Source organism: Geotrypetes seraphini, chromosome 11 (genome assembly GCF_902459505.1).
Source record: "Geotrypetes seraphini chromosome 11, aGeoSer1.1, whole genome shotgun sequence".
Lineage (NCBI taxonomy): Eukaryota > Metazoa > Chordata > Amphibia > Gymnophiona > Dermophiidae > Geotrypetes > Geotrypetes seraphini.
Genome location: NC_047094.1, coordinates 114018306 through 114039549, shown reverse-complemented (window position 1 = coordinate 114039549; position 21244 = coordinate 114018306). Strand labels below are relative to the sequence as shown.

The window sequence follows — 21244 nt, the reverse complement described above, 5'->3', positions numbered from 1 at the left end:
CGTTATCCTCCCTACAATCTACATGGGAAACTGATTTAGAAACCCAGATCCCTGACGAGGCTTGGCCTTCCATCTTCAACTCTACTTTCCACTCCTCTCGGTCAGCCTCCATTCTTCAACAAATGTTCTTTTTCCTGCACAGAGCCCCCTGGACCCCTATAAAATCTCATAGGATCAACCCTTCATTTTCTAAGAATTGTTGGACTTGCAACTCTTTTGAGGGTACCTTAAAACATCTCCTTTACTCTTGCCCCTCCATTAATTCTTTCTGGACCTCTGTCTGGGGCACTATTTGCACTATCTTTCACATTGATGTCCCTTTGACATATCAGATGTTATTACTGAAATCTTTTGCATTGAATGATATAATCTCTGATTCTGATCATTTTCTCCTGGATCTGTTACTTTCCCTGGCTCTTAAAATTCTACTATCCTCTTGGAAAGATTTGTCCAAAGCTTCGCATTCCCATTGGTGGAACTTGGTATGTTCCACATATTGGACTGAAGCATATTTGGCCAAATCTTCTAATAGATTTCTTCCTTTTCAACTAAAATGGACTTTCCTGAAGCTATACTTACAATCTACTCCGCTTTAAACTCTTCGCTTCCACTTCTTTTCTTTCTTCATTTCCTTTACTGAGATTGGTATTATTTTTCTATCTTGATCTATATATAATATCTCATTTACTAGATATGTTTTAACATATATTATTTATTTGCATTGCTTTATTTAGACTCATGCTTATATCTCCTTTGGATGTAGCTGATAGGCAAGAGATATACTTATGTTAAATTTCAGAGTTAATATCTGTTCATGTATTCACAAGTATGCTCACTGTATAGGACTCTTTATTCGAATATTCTGTGTATCTCGAATTTCATGTTAGTGATATGTTCATCATATGTTATATTATTACAAATCTTTAATAAATCAACCTTGACTAAAAAAAAGAGTAGACACCCTGTGAATATCATGTGCTATGTTCACAGCAGAATGACCTAAAATTTGTCAGTATTTTTACGAGAGCTTTAATCTGGAGAAAAAGAATGCCAAGTTACTGTTGAGCTTTTGTTTCAGACCAGGAACTTTCTGCAAGGGTATCTCCTACTCGTTCACTGAGGTTCTACATTTCCTGTTTAGGGAACAAGAATTTCACGGTAATGCTAGGCCTCTTTCACCTATCGGGTAGGAGCTTACAATTCACCGATTAAGAAAACGCGAGCCTTTAAGCCTGGGAATCTTGTGAGCTTTGAATGATAGAACTCCAGCTGCTACCCAGATGCATTTCAGTAGCAAGAATGATTCGTTATTTTCTCTTTCAGAATTCCTGATAGTCTGCGATATCGGCGGACTGTGATCGAGACAAGGATTTCCTTGGTGATGGGTCTCTGCACGCTATTTACCAAGCAGCGCCACTGACATTGCATGAAAATAAACACGTCAACTCAGTTGGTGGCAGCTGCTCAAACTCTGAATGCAAAACCATTTAAATTTGTCTGCCTGGGTATCCCAAAATTATACCTCTGAAGTTCAAATCAGATCTCAAATCATTCTTATTTCAAGACACAGTCAACATACGAGAAAATATCTTAAGTGAGTAAAATCTTCACTCTCCCCTACCTTTTGTATTTTCCGTTTTCTTCCTCTTTTATTTTTTTAAATTACAATATATTTCCCTCCCTTTTACCCTCAAGGTCTCATGTGGGTTGAACAGAATTTTCCCTGCAATTTTTATTGTTTTTTAAAATCTTTTATATAACTAATTTTATTGTAAACCATTTAGATGTTTTTTGATATCAAGAAAAAACCAAACTTGGAACTTTAACGACCAGCGCTGCAACTCCCAAATTTCGACTTTATGTTAATTCTACCCACAGGCGTGTCCAGTTTTCTTTTGCATTGTATGAAACCCCGTTTTCCTTATATATATATACTGATATTTGTCAACATTTGCTTATTTCTGATCCGGAGAAGAAGGGGTTACCTTCGAAAGCTCATCATAACATGCGAAGAGTCAGTCCAAAAAAAAGGTATTACCTTAATTCCTTTTTTTTTTTTTCTATATATTTCCTTGAAAAATGGACTAACCCGGCCACCGCACCGTTTCACATAAAACCTATTGAAACCACAACAACAGCAAACGACCAAACTGACTATTTCTACTTTCCAAATATATATCCCTGAAACCCCCCCCCCAAAAAAAAAAAATTATGGGTGAGAGTTTGGTTCCGAGCTCTCACTGCTTTGTGATACTCCGCCGCAAGAGCACCTATATAAGTAGTCCGTGTGTCCCATTCTGATACGTGTATCCACGCCACCGTGCCAGCCATCACCTAAGCCAGATTGTGCAGATCACATGGAAATGAAATTGTTACTCACCATATGGAATATCCATCTTCGCACGGGGTTGCGCATTTACATTAACCATGTCTCTTCGGCTAATTTTGCCCAAACCATGGGGTTGGAAATTGTAGGAAAGTGCAAGCAAAAGCCAGGAGGTATTGTAAAAAGAAGGAAGGGCCTCATGGCGTGCCTGTTATCTTATTGATTCTCTTAATCAGGGCTAATGTGGGTGGAGATGTTAAATAGTAACCAGTCTCTTATGGAAACTGGTGGAGAAGGTAGCTGTCTCTATAGTTACTGTGAGGCAAGAAACTCAAACAGGGCTTTTACTGCACCGACTTCAGTTTTAATTCACACCTTGTTTCAATAAAAACACACGCTGGTCTGGAGACTGAACCAAGAATGATTTTCTCTGTTCTTTTTGCACCAGTGTTTGTCTGCTGTTGAACAACTTTCAAGCACAATTTGTACTCAGTTGGGTAAAACATTCTTCCAACTTCCTGGTTTTTAGCAAATATTAGGGACAATGTAAAAAAAAAACACAAACAACCCCCCCCAAAAAAAACCCAAAAGCACTAAAACACTGTAGTAGGATGTCATGATGTACCTTCCTACTACTAACAGGAAGAACATTCTGGAAGTGTCAGTCAAGCTAATGAAGGGGTGGAATATTCTGGAGAAATAGCCCAATGGCGGTCACTCCTCAGGAACTGGAGGGTGGATCCAGTAGAAAGGAAGTAAAAGGTCTTCCTTTTCCAGAATACTCTATCAAAAAATAAATATGTGTTCCCTCTAAGCTGAGCAGGTGTCCTCCAGCTGCATTGCTACCACTAGGGGGTGGAATATTTTCAGTCGCTAAGGACAGGTATGTTCCCTGGAGTCCTGCAGAACTTGCCTGTCCCTCACAATTGAAAAATGTGACAGTAAAACAGCACCCTCTATTGGTGAGACTGTGGGTGGAGGACTCCTGCTCAGCTTAGAGGGAACCTACCATACGTCTGGATTTACCTGGACATGCCCTCGTTTTAGAGGACTGTCTGGGTGTCCAGACAGTTTTTCTAAAACCCGGCAGTTTGTCCATGTTTGGATTCTTTCTGAGTTCAGCCTAATTTTTTTTTAACCTTAGCGGGGGCCTAGGAGGATTGAGGAGGCAGTGGGGGGTCACCTGCGGGTGGGGAGCTGAATCAATTGCAGTCCTGCCGCAAGAAACCCTGTTGCGAGCCACTGGCTGGAGGTAGCAGCTTTGCCTGAGCTTGGGGCCACATCTGGAAAGCGTCTACTAGATACCTATCCCACAGGGAGGAGGTAAGGGAAGGAGAGGAGAGGAGATGAGGCTGTGGGGCTCAGTTTGTGTGAGGGATGGAACAGGCGGGGCTGTGGTTGGGCCATATGTCCTCTTTTTTATTTTAAGTAATATGGTAATCCTAGTGGTGGATTTCCCATCCTGGGAATCTTATCTGGCAGACTAAGGTGAAGAACTGAAGTGAAGGGAAAGGCAGGAGTACTGTCTGTACCCTAAATAAAAAATGGTGAGGAGTTGTAACCCTGAAAACCAGTTGAACCACAAGCTGAAACCATATCCAAAGAGGGGAAAGGATTGGAACCCAGAAGCAATGTGAGTATGTGTTAGAAGCCTATGTGATAGAAAGTGGAACCTAAGCCCTGGGTTCATCAGAATCAACTTCCAAGAGCAGGAGAGAAATAGATGTCTTTCAATTAACTCGACATCTGGGTTTCTGTGAGGTCTTTTTCCTCTGTTTGAAAAAATAGTGCATTTTATACCATTCAGGTGTTCATATATGCATGTAATTCTAGATATAAGACATTGAACTACCTGGGTTGACCTTGAGATGGCACTATACCACCTCCATATAGGATGAAGTAGGCACATATCATTCTAACCATTGACCTAGTCTAAATAATACCTTCTATTTTAATATTCCACCTTTTGTTTTATAATTTAAAAAGATTAAAACATTCTTCCCTCCCCAACACATTATCTTCTGGCCTCCATTTTACTCTATTGAGATGCAGAAAGCCTTTACCTTATAAATTTTGAAATGTTGGAGGGATTACCACACCAGGTATCTTTTATCCCTTTAAGAATGTTTTTTTTTTTGTAAGCAAAAGCAACTGGCTCTCTATTGCAAACTACCCGACTGTCTTATCCCTATTTCTGAAATGCGAGCATGTCACCCCTCTCCCCTATCTGCCATCGCATACAGTTCAAGATCTTATTGCAGATCTACAAGTGTGTTCATTCTGCTACCCCTCAATATCTCTCCTCACTTCTCTCTCCTTATACACCTCCCAGAGAACTCCGTTCCTCAGATAAGTCGCTCTTAGCATTACCCTTCTCCTCCACTGCCAATTCCAGACTTTGTTCCTTTCATCTAGCAGCTCCCTATGCCTGGAAAAATTACCCAAGTTTGTCCACCAAGCCCCTTCCCTTCCCTTGTTTAAAAGCAGACTGAAACCCCACCTTTTTTTATATAGCCTTCAATTCATAACCCTAACCACCACTGCTCTCCAACCCAGCCAGCAGATTAACCGTTCCCCTTAACTGTATCCATGACATCCTGTTTGTCTGTCTTGCCTGTTTAGATTGTAAGCTCTTTCGAGCAGGGACTGTTTTCTTCTTCTTTGTGACTCCATGCAGCGCTGCGTGCATCTGGAAGCGCTATAGAAATAATTAATAGTGGTAGTAGTAGTGTTTGGACAGAATGGAACTTGTTTGGAAGTCTTTGGAATCCAGAATACACGTGCACTATTCTTGTGTGCTCCAAAATGAAGAGAAGCACCAGCGTTCTCAGAGCTCACTAGTATTTTAGGTATAACGGCAGGCATCCTTCTCAAAGTGAAGCTAGCTAGCTGAGTGTATGTACAAACACACATACCATTTTTATATTTTTCATTATAATTATTATGAATAAATCCAGTTTTTAACTGTGGAGTTTATAGACGTCCAGTAGTCCAAGACAGAGTATGCCCCACTTGATCATCCAACCCCCCCCCCCCCCCCAATTGATCTCCTACGCCCACTTCTCAAGTGTAAATGAAGGACATATCTGTGGCCAATAGAGAAGAGATTTTTTTTTTTTACTGCTGGTGTTTGAAGGCTGGTCCACTAAACAAGACAGCCATACTGTACCAGTTAAAGGAATGATGATGCTCCAGTGCCTATTATCCAATACTTAAACGCTCATTAACAGCTATATGGGAGTTCAGATTCCACCATTTCATTTGAAATTGGTAGTAATGGTATTCTTCATTCTTCCCTTCAGAGCTGAGCGTTAATAACCTTTCAGTATAACTTATTTTTATAACTTATTATTTATATGCAATTTCATTCCAACTCTTTTAAATCTTTTAAATCTTTATATCAAGACTAGTCTTATAGCCCGTTACATTAACGGGTGCTAGAATATATGTGTGTGTGTCTGTCTTTAATTCTTTCTCTCTCTCTGTCTCTCCTTTGCGCTTTCTGTCTTTCTTTTTCCTTGGCTGTCCACCACCACCCCTTGCCTGCTCCCCCTGTCCATTCTCCCTTCCTTTCACCTACCCTGTCCTGCAGTAGGCCTCCCTTCCTTTTCCCCCCTGCTCTGGAGCACTGGGACACTGAATGGTACATCTTTATGTAAATACTTGAAACTTGATTTCTCATTCCCTGCAGCCCTCCCCTGTCTGTCCAGTCTAGTCTCTCTATTTTGTTCCCTTCACCTATTCCCTTCCTTCTACCTTGCAGATCTCTCTCTACCTCCTTCTTCCTCTCCCTAGCTCACAGTCGTCACTTTGGTACTTCTCTGAAATATCCTGCTCGGATGCCGGTGGTACCGCTCCCCACCCGCCACCCCCGTGCTCGGTCCTCCTTGTGGGGGGTGCAGCGGGGAACGCGGAAGTCATAAGGGCAGAGTGGGGGGGGGGGAAGAGAAGGCTCCGAACGGGAGAGCCGGCGTCGGTTTGCGTTTGTTCCTTTAGGCAGCATTAGGGTTTCGCCGGCCGCCAGCGGTAGACATAAAACTTTCGCCTCAAGCCGCCGCCTCAAGCTCCTCCCAGCAGCTGCCCCTCCGCACTGCCTTTGCACCGCCTTTAGCCTCGAGAGCAGGGAAGGGCGTGCATGCGCACTTGTCTTGCGTCACGTGAGGCCAGACCGTAAGCCGCGCCTGCGCACTTCCTAGCTACAGCTCATGGAAAACAGACGCACGCATAGGAAGTGCGCATGCACGGCTTACCGTTTCATTATATTAGATAACTTATCTTATGTCTTCGTTGGTTCCCCATCCTGATGCGTTTCGCTGATCTTTATCAAGGTCAGGAGAACTATAAAGCAAAACCAAAAGACATACTTTAATCATCAATATTAAAATCCCATACCTTTATCCATTTAAAATCTTCTAAACCTACCTATAGTAAGGGTTAGACTTTTCCCATTTCTGTCTGCTGCTGGTGATCAAAAAATGGCCGCGGCGTTTACCCAGAGCGTTAAATAAGCCTCTCCCCTGACGCCAACTTTACAACCATTGGTATATACTTCCCTTTAAACCTCCAGTCCTTGCTGTCAACAATCTACTTACAGCCTAACCAACAATGGAAATATATGTTAAATGCTTTCTTTATCCAGCCAATAGTTGTCAATATTATCCAAAGCTAATAAATTCTGGATAAATTAAGTTTCTATAATCCTCTTGAATCTCAAGGAAGCCTCAGCCCCACCACTCCTCCGCTGTATTATCTTGTAACCGCGGGAAGTATTACGTGGTGACTCATCATTGGCCGTCCATGTTATTAAGTTCAAAGTGTTTTTTACGTGGTTTTAATGCTGCTCAATAAATCAGGAATAAATTTCCACTATATCAATGTATAAATGTAAAATGGCTTAGTACAAAATAATACAGCGGAGGAGTGGTGGGGCTGAGGCTTCCTTGAGATTCAAGAGGATTATAGAAACTTAATTTATCCAGAATTTATTAGCTTTGGATAATATTGACAACAATCTACTTGCGCCATCCAGTCCGAAGTTTCATTCAGACCGGTAGGAGCCATTGTTTGCAATTCGAACATCCATCTTAGCTCCCTCAAATTTAACGTGCGCTCTATATTACCTCCCTCCCACCCAGCAGTGATCACATCCAACACTCTCCATTTTAAATCAGGGAGCTTATGATTGCATACTTTCCAACGGCGAACCAGAGGAGATATCTCACTGCATGTATTTACTCTAGATTTGTGTTCCGTAAGACGTACTTTAATCACTCGAGTCATCCGGCCAATATATAATTTAGGGCAGGGACATTGGATAAGGTATATGACATGATCAGAGTTGCAATTCGTATGCTGCCTAGCAGTATATATTTTGCCTGAAGTAGGATGAGTCCAACTTTCCCCTGCCATCAGGGGACATTGTCACTGGAAGCACTTGCCTTTCAGCCTCATAATCAAAACACGTAGACGTGCAAAAAGCATCCTAAATCGGCACTTGGACCTCCTAATCGCCAGGACAATCAAAACCGTCTTTCTGTACATCTAGCGAGGTTTTCCAGCCTCGGTACGTTCAGAGCACGAGATGGGCCTGGTGGAGGCGTGTTATGGGCGGGCTCTGGGCGGGCTCAAGGGTGGGTTAGACATCAGAGCGATTACCGCAGCAGCAGCTGCCTCTGTGGCTTTCTATAAGGAGCCCTTAGGTACTTAAAATGTAGCAAATCACTGAATCATTTTGGTAATTAACCCGTTTGTGACTGACGGTAACATAATATGTAATGCAAATAGGGAACTTTAACCTTATGTTAACTTTTTATTGTATTAATTCTCTCTCAAAATACCACTACTACTACTACAACTAATTATTTATAGAGCGCTACCAGACATACTCAGCGCTGTACAGAGTCACGAAAAAGACAGTCCCTGCTCGAACGAGCTTATAATCCAAACAGACAAGACAGACAGGATGTCATGGATACATTGAGGGGGAAAGGTTAATCTCCTGGCTAATGCAGTGGGGAGTAGGACTATGGATTGAAAGCTACATGAAAAAGGTAGGGTTTAAGACTGCTTTTAAACAAGGGAAGTGAAGGGGCTTAGTGGTAGAGAGTTGCGCAGGGACAGAAATCCCACCCATCCCCGCCCGTCCCCGCCAGGAACCTCTCCATCCCCATCCATCCCCTCCAGGATCCTCTCCGTCCCCACCCATCCCCGCCAGGATCCTCTCCGTCCCCACCCGTCACCTCCAGGATCCTCTCCGTCCCCACCCGTCCCCGCCAGGATCCTCTCCGTCCCCACCCGTCCCCTCTAGGATCCTCTCCGTCCCCACCCGTCACCTCCAGGTTCATCTCCGTCCCCACCCGTCCCCTCTAGGATCCTCTCCGTCCCCACCCGTCACCTCCAGGTTCCTCTCCGTCCCCACCCGTCATCTCCAGGATCCTCTCCGTCCCCACCCGTCACCTCCAGGATCCTCTCCGTCCCCACCCGTCCCCGCCAGGATCCTCTCCGTCCCCACCCGTCCCCTCTAGGATCCTCTCCGTCCCCACCCGTCACCTCCAGGTTCCTCTCCGTCCCCACCCGTCCCCTCTAGGATCCTCTCCGTCCCCACCCGTCACCTCCAGGTTCCTTTCCGTCCCCACCCGTCCCCTCTAGGATCCTCTCCGTCCCCACCCGTCACCTCCAGGATCCTCTCCGTCCTCACCCGTCCCTTCTAGGATCCTCTCCGTCCCCACCCGTCACCTCCAGGTTCCTCTCCGTCCCCACCCGTCCCCTCTAGGATCCTCTCCGTCCCCACCCGTCACCTCCAGGCTCCTCTCCGTCCCCACCCGTCCCCTCTAGGATCCTCTCTGTCCCCACCCGTCACCTCCAGGTTCCTCTCCGTCCCCACCCGTCCCCGTCAGGATCCTCTCCGTCCCCACCCGTCCCTGCAAGGAATTACCTCCATCCCCGTCCGTCCCCATAAAAAGCAGCAATTACTTCTGACAGGATCATCAATTCCACAGTTTCTTTTGTGTTTGCGCTGCTGTTTTCCTTGTGGAATCTCTTTAGTGGAACCCATTTTTTGTTTTCTGTTCAGGTAATTCACTTATAAACCCAGGCTGACGTGTCCATTATATTCTATGGACGAACCCTGCTTCCAAAGCCTTCCATCCCCGTGGGAGTCCCATTGGCTAGAGCGGGGGGCCCGTGGGAGTCCTGTGGGCCAGAGGGGGGTCCCCGTGGGAGTCTCATTGGCTAGAGGGGGATCCCCGTGAGAGTCCCGTGGGCCAGAGGGGGGTCCCTGTGGGAGTCCTGTGGGTTAGGGGGGATTCCCGCGGGACCCCCATGGGACCCGCGGGATTCCTGCAATCCCCATTCCCATGCAGACCTCTACTTGATGGACAAACTCGGCCAATTTATTCCAGGCATAGGGGGCAGCTAGATGAAAGGAACAAAGTCTGGAATTGGCAGTGGAGGTGAAGGGTACAGCTAGGAACATGTTGTGAGAGAAACGGAGTTCTCTGGGAGGTGTATAAGGATAGAGAAGAGAGGAGAGATATTGAGGGGCTTTTAGATTAATAATAGATGTCTAAACTGTATGCGAAGGTAGATTAGGAGCCAGTGAAGCAATATAAGGAGAGAGGTGGCATGTGCATAGCGAGGTTGGTAGAACAGGTTCCTCTTCATCCACCAGAGGACAGTATGACCATTTCTAAACAACCACTTCACCCGTTTGCCAGTGATTGATAACTAACACTACAGTGACTGTGGCAAATTTAATCTGCTGTTTGAAGGCAGGGAAGCCAGACTGTAAATTAAATACACGGAAAGGCCAGTTTTCTTAAGCCTGTGTGCGCAAAGTGGAGGAAGCACCCAACTTGTGTGCCAGGATTTATGCCAGGTTTCGGCGGGTGTCGGTCCTCACACCCAAAGCTGAGCGTGGAATTCATCGCATTCCGGAGTACTCTTTATAGAATAGCAATGAGCACTGATATTTGCCAGCACCCAAATGTGGGCGCCATTTACTGAATGCAGCCCATAGTGTTTAATCAGTGGCATAGCGAGGGTGAGAGGCGCCCAGGGAACTGGCGCCCCTCCACCACCCTTATCTCCACTCCCTGCTCCTTCCCCGATCCCCATTGCTGCATGTGCAACCCCTTCCCTTCCTTTTCCCTGTACCTCTAGTTGTTCACTTCTGTGAGCAACAAGAATTTCAACGTGTTCCATGTGACCCCGTCATCCCTCCTATGCGCGGCACCCGGATGTGACATCCATGTGAGAGGTGACATGCTTGCAAGGATCACGTTAAAGTTGTTGCTTGTGGCGGTGAACCACTAGAGTTATGGGGGAGTGGCACCTGGGGCGGTGCTGCCCCACCCCCACCCTCTTCCCCCACCCCCCCTGCTGCGCGTGCGCATCCCTTCCCCATACCTTTTTGACTTCGCACAAGCGGCCTCCAACTTACTGCCTGCGTCGGCTCCAGCACTCTCTCTGATGTCATTTCCTAGGCGCGGGTCCCGGAAAGGACGTCAGAGAAAGCGCCGAAGCCGGCACAGACAGCAAGTTGGTGGCTGCTTGTGTCAAAGTTAAAAAGGTACGGCAGAAGAGGCGCACATGTGGCAGGGGGAAGAGGGGACAGGAGAGGAGGAAGGCTGCCGGTGCCCCGAGCCAAGATGGTGCCCGGGGTGGACCGCCCCCTTCACCCCCCCTCACTACGCCTATTACCTCAATGTCTTTATTGCATTCTGCTCAGCATCAACAGACCAGCTATCACACCGCAACTCTGTTCCTTACCAATGCTGAGCTGCACATGCGGAGTGTGTGGCGCAGTGGTTAAAGCTACAGCCTCAGCACCCATGCTGCTCCTTGTGACCCTGGGCAAGTCACTTAATCCCCCCCATTGCTCCAGGTGCATTAGATAGATTGTGAGCCCACCAGGGCAGACAGGGGAAAATGATTGAGTACCTGAATAAATTCATGCAAACCGTTCTGAGCTCCCCTGGGAGAACTAAACTAAACTAAACCTTAAGTTTATATACCGCATCCTCTCCACGGAAGTGGAGCTCGGCACGGTTTACAAGAACTTAAAATATAAGAAGAGAAAGGAAAAGGTTTACTTGAGCTTATATATAGAATGGAAGAGTAATGGGGAAAAGTGTAGTTACTTACCTGTAACGTAGGTTCTCCATGGACAGCAGGATAGTCAGCCACATATGGGTGTTGTCTCAACAGCTCCCAATTTGCGGATAAGCTCTCCAATAGCTCAGAGAGATTTTTTTTTTTTTCTCTGAGCACATGCATTGCCCGGGCCCTACCCATTTCCCCCTAATCCCCAGGATGTTCCTAGCTGTGGCTGGGTCGGCCAAATGGGGAGGCGGGTGGGTTGTGTGGCTGACTATCCTGCTGTCCACGGAGAACCTATGTTACAGGTAAGTAACTACACTTTCTCCTAGGACAAGCAGGATGAGTCAGCCACATATGGGTGACTCCCTAGCCATGGGATGTACCGACTGGACCTGCGCCTTAGCGCTCTGTGCATCCCTCGCCTGGCTGTGAAGGCTGAGCCGGACAGGGTAATCAGGCGAAGCAGGTGAAGTTGTGGAAACAAGGTTTTTGATAAAGTGCTGTGTTAACTGAGCAATAATACTCACAGAACAGTGAAACTGGTCAATAACAATCAATGAACAGTGAGAAACCAACTGGTCAACAGTGACAATTCGTACTTGCATGTGACAATTCGTACTTGCATATTCCACATTCAGTCTAGACAGGTAATGCTGGAAGATCTACTTAATCAATATCTATAACACCCTATTTGATCAGTGTTTGTCGATATTTATAACACCCTACTTGATAAGTTTTTGTCAAGGCTGTGCTAGTGGTTGCTGTCCTTCCCGGGAGGGAAGAGCTGCTTGCAAGACTGCCGAATGCATTTGGAGCGTGGAATGCTATGTCGAGGCATTAGTGCTTGGTGAAGGTGTGCATGGAGGACCAAATGGCTGCATCGCAGATGTCCCCTATTGGTGTGTGGTGCAGATGAGCCGTTGTGGTGGCTATGGCTCTGAGCTGGTGGGGGTGGGCTCCCACCTGCGGTTCACGCTGCGCTCTTCTATAGGTGAAGGGGATGCACTGGGATATCCAGCGCGAGAGCCTGCGTTTGGTGGCCGGCAGTCCTGGTCTGTTTTGGTCATAGGAGACGAACAATTGAGGCTTGTCTGGTCTGTTGCATAGTCAGGGCCCGCACACAGTCCAGGAGGTGTCACTGAGGTGGCTGTGTGCCTCCCTGTGGGGGGATGTAGAGTGCAGGGAGGATGATAGACTGGTTGATGTGGCACGCTGAAGCCACCTTTGGCAAGAATCGGGGGTGGGTTCTGAGTACCACCCTGTTCTCATGGAGGAGTGTGTCGGGGGGTGATGGACCAGGGCCTGGATCTCGCCGATACATCTGGCCGACGCGATGGAGGTCAGGGTTTTCCCAGCAAGGAATACGGGATCTGCCTCCCCCAAAGGTTTGAAGGGGTCGTGGTGAGCTGATGTGGCACCAAGTTGAGGTCCCATCCGGGCGGTGGTGGTCTGACCGGTGGGTGCAGATTGGACAGTCCCTTCATGAAATTTTGTGATTACTGGATGCTTCGACATCGGTTTGTTGTCTAGGCCAGTGTGGTATGCCGAGATCGAACTTAGGACGTTGATGGAAGTGGGTTTTAGGTCCCTCTGAGATAAGCTCAGTAGGTACTGCAGGATGTCCGGTATGGGGCAGTTGTAGGGGTCTCGCTGCGTGTCTGTGCACCGGTAGCGGAACCTTCTCCATTTCAACCCATAGCATTTTCTGGTTGAAGGTCTTCTGGCTGCCATAAGAATGTGCTCCACATCTTGTGGTAGGTTCATCCTCTCAACATCCATGAAGTCAGGGCTAAGGAACGCAGGTCGTGGTGGAAGGTAAGGCTCCCATGTTGTGTTATGAGAACTACACTGATTGGGAGGCGGAGAGGTGGGTGAACCGCTATCCCTTGCCGGAACGGGAACCATGGTTGCTGGGGCCCGAACAGGGCAATCATGATCACCGTTGCTCTTTCCTGAAGAATCTTCTGCAGGACTTAGGATATGAGAGGTGTTGGCGGGTAGGCGTATAAGAGTCCGTGGTTCCAACTCACAGACAGACCGTCAGGGCTGAGACAGCGATGGGTTGATCTCTTTGAGCAGAAGGTCGTGTATTTTGACTATTCCTTCGTTGAAAGTTATTAATACAAGACAGCAATTTATTTTTTCAGTTACTGCTCCACAAACTTGGAATGCCCTTCCAATATTTTTAAGGGAAGAACAGGAATTCGGAAAATTTAAAAGTAATTTTAAAACATTTCTTTTCCAGGATGCCTTTGAAAACTAATTTTAATATCCGATAACCCTACTAAATTTTATCTTATTATATTTTGTTGTTTTGTTAACCTTCTGTATTTTTCCCCTAATGTTTTCTCTTTACTTTATAGATTTGTATTTCAATCCTCCTTACCTAATGTTATGAGTATGTTAAAATTGATTGTAATTCTGTATTGTTTTTGTATTGTCACCCATCAAATGTAATTTTAAACTGTACATCGCTTAGAAGTATGATTAAGCGATTAATCAAAAAAATTATTAAACTTGAAACTTCAGTTCGGTTGCAAACAGGTCGATGCTCGGTGTGCCCCAGGTGCTGAAGATCTTCTTCGCCGCTGGGTTGAGACACCACTCATAGGGATCCAGCTGGCGGCTGAGGCTTTCTGCCAGGTCTTTCTGCTCCCCCGGGAGGTAAGTTGCCTGGATGGGGTATTGAATGGAGTTGATGAACTCCCACATGCGGCAAGCTTCCTTGCATAGCGAGGCTGACCCTGTCCCTCCCTGCTTGTTGATGTAGCACATGGCCACCTGGTTTTCTGTTTGGGTGAGGACTTCCCTGCCTGTCACCCATTGTTTGAAGGTTTCGAGGGCATTCCCTATGGCCCTGAGCTCCAGTAGGTAGATATGGAGTGAGGATGCCTGGGCAGACCATATGTCCCCTGTGCGAAGATGGAAAAGGTGTGTCCCCCATCCATGTTTGGAGGCATCAATGGTGGCCACCAGCTGGTGAGGTGGTGGTCTGGTTTCCCTTTCGCTAAGTTATCTCGGGCCATTCACCAGTGAAGCATCTTGTGTATGGACTGGCGAATGGGTATCTGGGTGGTCAGAGGTTGGGTATGCTGGTCCCAGTGACGTCTGAGGTACCCTTTCAGGGATCTCATGTGTAGTCTGGAGTGCTGGACAACAAAGACTGCAGCCGCCATGTGGTCCATGAGATGCAGGAGGGAGCTGAGCTGCTGGCAGAGATGCACTGGGCCAGGGATGTCATGGCGATGATCTGGCAGTCCGGTAGGAAGGCCTTGGTCTGTGTGGTGTCGATGACTGCCCCCTGGGTGGGTATCAGGTCCCCTGGGTGGGTATCAGGTCATATTTCTTGTAGTTGATGAGGAACCCCAGTTCTTGGAGGAGGGTTATGGTGGTTGTCAGGGCTGCCTGTGCCTCCCTTGGAGGGTGGTCCACTATTAGCCAGCCGTCGAGATAAGATAGGATGCACACCCCCTGAAGGCGAGGATGTGCCACGGCCACACACTTTGTGATCACTCTTGGAGCCGTTGAGAGTCCAAAGGATAGGACCTTGTACTGGAAGTGTCTGTCTTGGCTTTAGAAGCGACGATGCCTCTGTGGGCTGGGTGCATGGGCAAGTGAGTGTATGCATCCTGTAAGTCCAGGGATACTAGCCAATACTCGGGCTATAACAGGAGCAAGACTATACCCAGAGAGTGCATCTGGAATCGTTCCTTGTGTATGCACCTATTGAGCTTGCAGAGCTCCAGGATCAAGCGTTTGTCCTTGTCCATGGGGACGCGGGGGTTCCTGGAGTAAAAACCCCTTGGTGATCTTCTCTGTTCGGCACTGACTCTATTGATTCTGCTGAAGCAGGTCCTCTCCTTGCTGCAGGAAAATTGGGTCGTCAGATGAAGGGTGCCCCGCCCACTCTGGGGGGTGGGAGTGGAGACGAATTCGGAATCCCTGCTTGATAATGCTGAGGACCCACTGGTAGATGGTGATCCTGGGCCAAGCCTTTGCAGACAATCTGATCCTGCTGGGCCGGAGGGTGGTCAAGGTTCTGTTTTTGTTTTGGGGAGAGGGCTGCCCTTGGCTGCCCCTGCCCCTCGGTGTTTGTGTAGCAGTTATGTTACCGTTGCAAGCGCTGGGGCACGGACTGCTGCCAGTGTGGATCGGCTTGGTGGTGAGTTGGAGTCCCTGTTTTATTTTATTTATTTATTTTCTCTCAATGGCCTCCTGATAAAGCCTCATCTGGAACTGGAGAGCAGCAATTCATGCGCTCAGCATTGCGCCCTTGAAGGTCTTTTCCCCCATGGATTCCAGGGTTTTTCAGGTCCTTCCCTGACGGGGCGTTGGAGGGGGTTCGGGCTGCCCTGTTTCTCTTGAGCGCCAAGGCTACCGCAATGTCCTTGTATGGCTGCTGCGGGTTGTCGAACCCCCGGGCCAGAAAGATCTGGTACTTCAGTTCCAGTCTCCTTGATGTTGGTTGCCCTGAAGAGGGAGTCTGCCAAATCTCGTCTCTGCAGTCCAGGAGGTTCTTGTGGACTGGAATCGCCACCGCCTGCCTGAAGTAGTTCAGGCATTGTAGTAATCTGTATTGTAGTACTGGTGGTCCACCCACGTGGATCTTGAGAAAGGCTGTGAGTTTCTGGAGGAACTTGGGGTAAGTCCTCGTTTGTGGGGGTTTGTTTTTTTGTTTTTTGTTTTTAAGTTATTTGTTTATTTATTTTTGTGGGTGGTGACTCGGGGCATGGCTGGAGGCTGGTATGTTGCTTGTTCCTCTATTGCTTGGGTGGATGGCATGCCGCTGGAACGCGCCATGTTGTTGTGCGTGGATCCCTCTAAAAGGGACCATTGGGGGGAGTGTTGCCCGCTGAGAGAGGAGTTGGGTCAGCAGGAGGATTAACTGTTGCTGCTGGTCCCACCCCTGGTGGTTCGCAGGTTCATGTGCTGCTCCACTTGACTGGTTGGGTGGCTCCATGTATCCCGCCGACATTCTCTGTCCTTCTTGAGAGGGGGGGGTGAGCCTGCAGAGAGGGGGCAGGATGCACCCCTTCATCTGTGCCAGTACTCCTGGCTGCGTTTCCCACTGTGCCTGGAGGCAGAGAAAGAGGAGTGATGATTCCTCCTGTGTGGGCTTCTCCTGCTGTACTGCCTATTGTATATTAAACTGTATAGTGCTGCATATGCCTTTCAGCGCTAGAGAAATCATAAATAGTAGCAGAGTCCCTCATGCTGGCTGTGAGCTGTGGAAAAGCACTCTCTGCCTAGGTATCTGAAGTGCAGTGAATAGCTCTTTAGGCTGAGGAGTTTCAAACCCCCACCTTTGGGGAGGCGTGGTCTGACATGCCGCATCACTGATGACATCAGCACCACACTTTGTGAAGAATTCCCCAGGACTGCCCGTTGCAGGAGAGGAAGGAAAAGCCTGTGCTGCAATTGGTTGCCAGCGGCTTCCATCATGGCTGGTTGCTGAGACAGGGAGGAGGGACACTTCTGGGATTGCTTACCCATGTCTGAGCTCCGAGCTTAATGTGAAAGGCAGACTCCTCGTGTTGCAAAGGTTCTTCCCGACATGAGGGGGGAGGGTGGGAGAGGTCTGCACTGCAGACTCTGCAGGACCCCAAGAGGGAAAGAAGCATCGAGTTTCTTTTTCTTTTTCAGAATGGGAGGAGGGAGGGAGATTATCAGGACAGGCAGATAAGGCACTTACCTTGATGGCTGATGCAGGGAGTCAGGGCAGAGCCAGGGCATCCTGAAGGCTCCTTACCCCTGCCAGTTTTACATACCCCATTGCTGCCTTACGATCAGGCTGTGCAGGCTAATTCTTAGGCTTCACTCCTTTCCATGGAGTTTCTCAGCGCCCTCTTCCTCAACTGGAGTGCTCATGAAAACAGATGGGCACAGTTCAAGGAGGGCTGGCTTACGTGCGTGCTGATACAAGCAGGCACAAGGTAAGCAGGGATCAGCTTGCGTGTTTCTCAGCGCCCTCTTCCTCAACTGGAGTGCTCATGAACACAGGTGAGCACAGTTCCAGGAGGGCTGGCTTATGTGCGTGCGGATACAAGCAGGCACCAAGGTAAGCAGGGATTAGCTTGCGTGCTCACGAAGACATGTGCACACCAATGCAAGCAACACGGAACTTCGTGCGCCGGATCCAATCAGTGGACACACAATTCATGAGGATCCAGCGCATTCATCCTTCTCCTGCATCCCAGTCATTTCTTTTGATGATTCAGGCATCTTCAAGGTGATGAGTAGAAAAGTTGTAATGGAGAGCTGTAGAAAATCCGACCGATGGGAACGGGCGGAAACTAAAGACTGGGGATTAGGGGGATGCAGGGGGAAATGGGTAGAGCTCGGGCATGCCCAGTGGGGCCTGGGCAATGCACGTGCTCAGAGAGAGAGAGAGAAAAAAAAAATCTCTCTAAGCTATTGGAGAGCTTATTCGCAAATTGGGAGCTGTTGGGACAACACCCATATGTGGCTGACTTATCCTGCTTGTCCTAGGAGAAATAGAATTACATGTTAGAGAAGAGCCAAGTTTTCAGTTGCTTGCAGAATAGCTGGAGAGAGCCCAGGTTCTGCAACGGGATAATAAGGCCGTTCCAGAGACCTGTGATTTTGAAGAGAAGAGATTTTCCCAGTTTACCAGCATAGAGAATACCACGTAGAGAGGGGAAGGATAGTTTATATCTTTGGGCGGGTCTGGTGGAGTCAGAACTCGAGGAGTTAAAGGATAGTGGGATTAGGGGAGGAAGGATGCCGTGAATGATCTTAAAAGCCAGGCAGGAGCATTTGAAATGGATTCTGGAAATCACTGGGAGCCAGTGAAGATTGGACAGGAGTGGGGAGACATGGTCAGATTTGCGTTTTGCAAAGATCAACTTGGCTGCAGTATTCTGGATAAGCTGGAGTCTTTGAAGACTTTTTTTTGTTAGGCATAAGTAAATGGCTTTGCAGTAGTCAAGTACAGTCTAGAAAACTGAACAAGTAAATAATGTGAAAGGTTTCAGCCTCTGATAGCCAGAGCTGGTATTGTGATGTCATAATGTCTCATTCCACCAATGCCTAAGAGCCAACCTCATCAGTGATGTCACAATGGCTTGATTGTCCTATACCTGGCTCACTTTTGTTACATCTTGATTTCTAGAGTGATGCAGTGGTTAACGCTACAGCCTCAGCACCCTGAGGTTGTGGGTTCAAACCCCAGCTGCTCCTTGTGACCCTGGGCAAGTCACTCAATCCTTCTCTGTCCCACCAGGACAGACAGGGGAAAATGCTTGAGTACCTGCATAAATTCATTTAAACAGTTCTGAGCTCTCCTGCGAGAACAGTATAGAAAATTGAATAAATAAATAAATTAACATGCATTAAAGTCAGTTTCATTAAGACACATCACAAATGTAAAAAAAAAAACCCACATTAAAAAAAATAAAAAATAAAAAATACTCAAGGCTCACACACGTTCTGTAGTCTTTTATTTTTCTTTCTTTATTCATACTTTATCCAGCTTTATCCAGTTCATTGATGGAAAAACTACTGAATTTGCCATGGTTTGTGCAAGCAAACCAGGTTTTGATACAGAAAGAGTTAAAAACTGGTTATCTAACAATGTCTCATAAACTTTACAAATGCTTCTTTATGAAATCATTCATATGTACTTTTTAGTTGATATGATTTTAGTGATACAGATGTGGTTCATGAACAAACTTCATGAAAAAAAACCCCCATTGTTTCACATGTTGTTGGACTCATCCACTACACAGTTTTCTCTTACTGCAATTAAATATGTTAATAGGGTTATCATATGGCTCCAGGAACAGGAGGACGGATTGAGACATCTTTTGATGGAAGTAAACCCCGGATGTCTCAACCTGTCAAGCTCCTTTTTTCTGGACAAAGACAAAAAAGAAGACCCAACAGATCTGTAGTGAAGAACGATAAACCAAGGACAGCAGCATGTTTCGTTCATGCACTACACCGTATACAGATCAGGCGTATTTGTTGCGTTTATTTGATGCCACCATTTTATGGGACCCCTGTGGAAGACGTGCAGATCGAAACACGGACCGTGTTGGGACCCATTATTGCTATAAGTGGTTTATTTGTACGCAACAATTTCTTTATTTGTTCATATTAAATTTTGCCTGCATCTTGTACACCTGTCTGCAGTCCTTTTCTCTGGAGCCATATAGTAACTCTAGTTCAGGGGTAGGGAACTCCGGTCCTCGAGAGCCGTATTCCAGTCGGGTTTTCAGGATTTCCTCAATGAATATGCATGAGATCTATTTGCATGCACTGCTTCAATGCATATTCATTGGGGAAATCCTGAAAACCCGACTGGAATACGGCTCTCGAGGACTGGAGTTCCTTATCCCTGTTCTAGTTATTAATGCTTTTTTTTTTTTTTTTACAGCCATCCTCTGAAGGTATGCATGATTATCTAGGCATAACATTTGCATATACCAGAGATCGTCACTATTTCCAAGCAGGAGCCAGTTTGTCAAAACAATAACAAAAAAAAAAGCAGCAGTCAGTCCATCAGACTCCACCATTCTGGCTCTAGCCTCATCCCTTTCAGGCTGGCTCTTTTCCATCTCCAGTTCTTTGTGATGTCACTTTTCCAAGAGCTACTCTGTTTTCTTCCAGCATCATAAAACTGCTGCTCCCGACGCTCATAGGAACTCTTAGTAAAAGGTGAGGGGGTAAGGTTGACTTACATGGTGCTCTCTCAGTCTTGTGAGAAGGGGTACACAGCTCAGACTCTCCAAGATCTACCTGGTACAGGTGTTAAACAGAATTGCGATTATGGAGGTATGCCGGCTGCAAGTCTGAGGAAGAGATGGGGGAGGACTGTATGCTGGGAAAAGAGCCAGGTGGCCATGCTAAGGGTTGATGGAGACTGCCACTGACTTCAGTGGCTTGCAGTGAAGATCACTGGCTTACACTGGGTCTGAAAATCAGGAGAGGGTTGGGAAATGCTTATTCACGAAGCCTAGTGGACTGTATACGAGGGGGGGTCAACGGAACGAAAAAAAGTAGAAAATCACTGGGCTAAGCGTATATCCCTCGATGGAGACTGGCCCAACTTTGTTGGTTGGGCTGAGAACTTTTCAGTGGCCCCTCGTACTGTTTCAAGCATAAACGACAAGCAGTAAAACCTGCCTGGAGTCAATTAAATATTTTATTCCTATGTCATGCATTCTGAATTTCACTCATCAAGTCCTTGCTAACCCATAATACTCCTACATAGGGTTACAAGCCATCCAGGCAAATACGAGCATGTCCTCTTTTCAGAGGACTGTCTGGGCTCCTGCACGGACTTTCCAAAACCCGGCATTTGTCTGGGTTTTGGCAAAGCCCCGACGAGCTCCAGCCGCATCAAGAGGGCCTCTGAGCACGATGGGATGATGTCACACACATCCACGCGTGCTCCAGGTCCTCCAGAGGCGGTTGGAGCTCGGCTGGAGGTGAGACTGGGCAGGGTTGGGGCAGAACGGGGCAGGCTGAGAATGAAACAGGGCAAGGCTGGAGGTGGAATGAGGCAGGGTCATATGTCCGGGGTTTCCTGGGGGAAAGTATGGCAACCCTACTCCTACACCACAGGGACCTACCATGTACATAAGACCACATGCATAATCTGATTCATACTCAGTGACCCCTTAAACAGAGAAAAAAAGAAGGCAGATAAAGAGCATATACACTTCTCCCTCCGTATTCGCTGCAATAGGGGATTAATAGACCCGCGAATACAGAAAAACCGCGCATAACTTTTTCATATGCTATTCGCTGTTTTCTATTAAAAACCATCAGAATTCGGAAATTTTGGAATGCTGT

The 21244-nt window shown here is 47.1% G+C and overlaps 1 long non-coding RNA gene across 1 annotated transcript in view; it reads left to right on the top strand.

Annotated features, from left to right (window-relative positions):
- LOC117345811 overlaps positions 1–19969 on the top strand; it is a 62927-nt gene extending 42958 nt beyond the window's left edge. The window contains exons 3-4 of the long non-coding RNA XR_004536515.1: positions 1324–1594; positions 19824–19969. This is a non-coding gene — a long non-coding RNA (uncharacterized LOC117345811). The remainder of the gene's footprint in view (positions 1–1323; positions 1595–19823) is intronic.
- Positions 19970–21244: the final 1275 nt, after the last annotated feature.